The sequence below is a fragment of the Rhinoraja longicauda genome, chromosome 28 (assembly GCF_053455715.1).
Source record: "Rhinoraja longicauda isolate Sanriku21f chromosome 28, sRhiLon1.1, whole genome shotgun sequence".
Classification (NCBI taxonomy): domain Eukaryota; kingdom Metazoa; phylum Chordata; class Chondrichthyes; order Rajiformes; family Arhynchobatidae; genus Rhinoraja; species Rhinoraja longicauda.
In genome coordinates, this window is record NC_135980.1 from 2167556 (window position 1) to 2173342 (window position 5787).

Sequence of the window (5787 nt, forward strand, 5' to 3'; positions counted from 1 at the left end):
TGCCCACAGCTACCTTGCCTACACCTCCTTACACCCTGCCTCTTGCAAGGACGCCACCCCGTACTCTCAATTTCTATGTCAATGCCACTTCGGTGGCACAGCAATAGAATTGCTGCCTTAGAGCACCAGAGATCTGGGTTCGATCCTGACTATGGGTGCTGTCTGTACGGAATTTGTACGTTCTCCCCGTGTCCTGCATGGGTTTTCACTGTGTGCTCTGGTTTCCTCCCACACTCCAAAGACGTACAGATTTGTAGGTTAGTTGGCTTGGTAAAATTGCAAATTGTCCTTAGTGTGTGCGTGTTAGTGTGCAGGGATTGCTGTTCGGCATGGACTCGATGGGCCGAAGGGCCTGTTTCCACGCTGTATGTTTGAACTAAACTAGACTAATCCGCCCCCAAGATGCTTTCCACTCCAGGATATCCAAGATGTTATCTTCCTTTAATAAACATGGCTTCCCCCCTGCTGTTGTGGATGGATCCCTCACCATGTCTTCTCTGTGCCCTGTCGTTCTGCCCTTGCTCCCCCTCTCCTCAGACAGAACAAGGATAGAGTTCCCCTGGTCCTCACCTTTCACCCCACCAGTCTCCACATCCAACACATCATTCTCCGACATTCCCAGCACCTCCATGGTGATCCCACCACCAGTCGCGCCAGACCATCACACAAGCCAACCTCCCTTCCATTGACTCTATTTACACCTCGCGCTGCCTCGGCAAGGCCAGCAGCATAATCAAGGACGAGTCGCCCCCTCTTCTCCCCTCTCCCATCAGGCAAAAGGTATAGAAGTGTGAAAACAAATACCTCCAGATCCAGGGACAGTTTCTTCCCAGCAATTGAACCATTCTACCAACAACTAGAGAGCAGTCCTGAACTACAATCTACCTCTTTGAAGACCCTCAAACTATCTTTGATGGAACATTACTGGCATTATCATGCACTAATTGTTATTCACGTTATTCCCTTTATCATGTATCTGTACACTGTGGATGTCTCGATTGTAGTCATGTATTGTCTTTCCGCTGACTGGTTAGCATGCAACAAAAGCTTTTCACTGCACCGCGGTACACGTGACAATAAATTAAACTCAAAATGTTCCCTTCCTCATCCCTTTCAACTTTCCACAGAGACCGCTCCCTCCCAACTTTCCACAGAGACCATCCCTTCCCACCCGAACTGTCCCCACACCAGGTACTTTCCTCTGCAACCACAGGAGATGCCACACCTGTCCCTACATCTCCTCTCGCACATCATCCAGGGCCCAAAGCAGCCCATGCAGGTGAGACACTGGTTCATTTGCACCTCCTCTAGCCACTTTTAATGTCTTTGGTGCTCCCGATGTGGCCTCTTTTACTTTGGCCTGACCATACTGTAGACTCGATGATCGTTGCACCAAAAATGTGCTCGGTCCACCAAGGTCTACGGGATCTCCCACTTGCTAACTATTTTAACACCCCATCCCATTCCCTTACCAAACTTTCTGTCCTGGGCCTCCTCCATTTCTAGAATGAGGCCACACATAAACTGGAAGAATAGCACCTCGTATTCTGCTTGGGTAGCATGGAACCCAACAGTATGAACATTGAACTCTCCAAATTGAAGTAATACACCCACTTCACCCTCTTCCAGATGACACTAAAGTGGGCGGTATTGTAGATAGCAAAGATGATTGTCAAAAATTGCAGCAGAACCTTGACTGGTTGGGCAGGTGGCCTGAGGAATGGTTAATGGAGTTTAATACAGAAAAATGTGAGGTATTGCATTTTGGGAAGTCTAACTCGGGCAGGACCTACACAGTGAGTAGCAGGACTCTGGAGAGTGTTGTAGAACAAAGGGACCTAGGAGTGCAGGTACATAGTTCCTTGCAAGTGGCATCACAGGTAGATAGGGGGGGGGGGGGGGTCAAGAAGGCTTTTGGCACATTGGTCTTCATTAGTCAGTATTGATTATAGTTGAGGGGTTATGTTACAATTATACACGACATTGGTGAGGCTGCATTTTAGAGTATAGCGTTTATTTTCGTCACCCGTTTATTTTTCGTCAAAAATGTTGTTAAACTGGAAAGGGTGCAGAGAAGAATTACGAGGATGTTGCCAGAACTCAAGGGCCTGAGCTACAGAGAGAGAGGTTGAGCATGCTCCTACTTTATTCCTTAGAGTGAAGGAGGATGAGGGGTGATCTTACAGAAGTGTATGAGAGGAATATAAATGCACACTGTCTCTTGCCCAGAGTAGGGGAAATCAAGACCCAGAGGACATATCTTTAAGGTGATGGGGGGGGAAAGATTTAATAGGAACCAGAGCGGCAAGTTTTTTACACACAGCGCGGTAGGTATATGGAACCAGCTGCCAGAGGAGGTAGTTGAGGCAGGTACTATCACAATGTGAAAAAAAGATTTAGACAGGTACTTGGCTAGGAAAGTTTTAGAAGGATATGGGCCAAACGTGGACAGGTGGGACTAGTGTAGTTGGGGCATGTTGGTTGGTGTGGCCAAGTTGGGCCGAAGGGCCTGTTTCCACGCTGTATAACTATGACTCTCTCTTTCCTGTCCTGCCCACCCCTGTCCCCTCGAATCCAGTGTTAACCCACTGTCCCACCTCACATAGGGCCTGTTTCCATGCTGTATCTCTAAACTAAGCTATATATGCCTATACCAATATATAAGCTATATATATCCCTCTGTTTTTTTCTGGCACCACTTTTCTCTCCTTAGCCTGCACCCATTTGTCTCCCACCTCTCTTTTCCAGCTATCTCCACCCCTCCCCTCCCCCCTACTGCAGCAAGTCTTAAGAAAGGTTCTAACTTGAAACCTTGCCATTCATTCGGCCCACAGATGCTGCCTGTCCCACTGCGGCACTTTGTATTTGGCTCAGAACTATTCAAGCCGAATTGAGAAATTTCACTGATGTAGAATTTGAAGGTTTTGTGTCTCAACCATATGTGGATGTTCATCATTTTGGGGCAAAAGTGATTAGTCTCAAACATGTTTATAATTCCCACTCTTTTATTAACTCCCCTTTTATTAACCAAAGGTTAGCGGTAGAGCGGTAGCGGTGGTGCAGCGGTAGAGTTGCTGCCTGACAGCACCAGAGACCTAGCTTCGATCCTGACTATGGATGCCGTATGTTCGGAGTTTGTATGTTCTCCCCGTGACCTGCGTGGGTTTTCTTAGGGTGCTCTGGTTTGGTAAAAATTGTCCCTAGTGTGTAGCACAGCATTAGTGTGCGGCGATTGCTGGTCAGTGCGGACTCGGTGGGCCAAAGGGCCTGTTTCCATGCTGTATCTCTAAACTAAACTATCTTTAAACTAAATAAGTCTTCATGGGTTTGTGCTTTCTTCTGTACTTACAATGTAGCCTTTATTATGCCTATTTAAAAGAGAAGAAGTACAACAAAGCAAAGAAGAGTGGGAAGCCAGAGGATCAGGACTCTTTTAAAGAGCAACAGAAGATGACTAAGAGGGCAATACGGGGAGAAAAGACGAGGTACGAGGGTAAACTAGACAATAATATAAAGGAGGATAGTAAAAGCTTTTTTAGGTATGTAAAGAGGAAAAAAATAGTCAAGGCAAATATGGGTCCCTTGAAGACAGAAGCAGGGGAATTTATTATGGGGAACAAGGAAATGGCAGATGAGTTGAACCAGTACTTTGGATTTGTCTTCACTAAGGAAGATACAAGCAATCACCCAGATGTTCTAGTGGCCAGAGATCCTAAGGTGACGGAGGAACTGAAGGAAATCCACATTAGACAGGAAATGGTGTTGGGTAGACTGATGGGACTGTAGGCTGATAAATCTACTCTGCATCATAGAGTACTTAAGGAGGTGGCGCTAGAAATTGTGGACGCATTGGTGATTATTTTCCAATGTTCTATAGATTCAGGATCAGTTCCTGTGGATTGGAGGGTAGCTAATGTTGTCCCACTTTTTAAGAAAGGAGGGAGAGAGAAAATGGGAATTTATAGACCAGTTAGTCTTGCATTCAGTGGTGGGGAAGATGCTGGAGTCAATTATAAAAGACGAAATTGCGGAGCATTTGGATAGTAGTACCAGGATCGTTCCGAGTCAGCATGGATTTACGAAGGGGAAATCATGCTTGACTAATCTTCTGGAATTCTTTGAGGATGTAACAAGGAAAATTGACTGGGGAGAGCCGGTGGATGTGGTGCAACTTGACTTTCAGAAAGCCTTCGACAAGGTTGTGGCCCTTGTGCCTAAAGGGATCAGGGGGTATGGAGAGAAGGCAGGTACGGGATACTGAGTTGGATGATCAGCTATGATCATATTGAATGGCGGTGCAGGCTCGAAGGGCCGAATGGCCTACTCCTGCACCTATTTTCTATGTTTCTATGTTTCTATGTTCCACATAGGAGATTAGTGGGCAAAATTAGAGCACATGGTATTGGAGGTAGGGTACTGACATGGATAGAAAATTGGTTGACAGACAGAAAGCAAAGATTGGGGATAAATGGGTCCCTTTCAGAATGGCAGGCAGCAACTAGTGGGGTACCGCAAGGCTCGGTGCTGGGACCGCAGCTATTTACAATATACATTAATGACGTGGATGAAGGGATTAAAAGTACCATTAGCAAATTTGCAGATGATACAAAGCTGGGTGGTAGTGTGAACTGTGAGAAAGATGCTATGAGCTTGCAGGGTGACTTGGACAGGTTGTGTGAGGTGGGCGGATACATGGCAGATGCAGTTTAATGTGGATGTGTGAGGTTATCCACTTTGGTGGTAAGAATAGGAAGGCAGAGTATTATCTGAATGGTGTCAAGTTAGGAAAAGGGGACGTACAACGAGATCTGGGTGTCCTAGTGCATCAGTCACTGAAAGGAAGCATGCATGTACAGCAGGCAGTGGAGAAAGCCAATAGAATGTTGGCCTTTATAACAAGAGGAGTTGAGTATAGGAGCAAAGAGGTCCTTATGCAGTTGTACAGGGCCCTAGTGAGACCGCACCTTGAGTACTGTGTGCAGTTTTGGTCTCCAAATTTGAGGAAGGATATTCTTGCTATTGAGGGCGTGCAGCATAGGTTTACTAGGTTAATTCCCGGAATGGCGGGACTGTCGTATGTTGAAAGACTGGAGCGACTAGGCTTGTATACACTGGAATTTAGAAGGATGAGAGGAGATCTTATCGAAACGTATAAGATTATTAAGTTGGACATGTTAGAGGCAGGAAACATGTTCCCAATGTTGGGGGAGTCCAGAACCAGGGGCCACAGTTTAAGAATAAGGGGTAGGCCATTTAGAACTGAGGTGAGGAAAAACTTTTTCAGTCAGAGTTGTGAATCTGTGGAATTCTCTGCCTCAGAAGGCAGTGGAGGCCAATTCTCTGAATGCATTCAAGAGAGAGCTAGATAGAGCTCTTAAGGCTAATGGAATCCAGGGATATGGGGAGAAAGCAGGAACGGGACACTGATTTTGGATGATCAGTCATGATCGTATTGAATGGCGGTGCTGGCTCAAAGGGCACTAATTTTCCATGTTTCTAATCTTCCAGAAGTTGTCTTAGTCTGGAGCCCAGGTGTTGACTGGTCCGCAGGCGTTGACGAGTCCCCAGATATAAGTTGTCTACTTGTCCCAAAGAAGCACCTGCAACCTTCATTCAACCTTGCACAGCCAAGGGCGAGGGGGGAGGGGAGGGAGGGGAGGGAGGGGAGGGAGCTCTCCCGCAGGCCCGCGCACGCGCAGGGGCGGTCCTGGCGTCGCCGCTGCCAGCAACAAACATGGCGCCCTCCCTTGGCGACACAATTACGATCCCGGCCGGAGGGTGACGGTT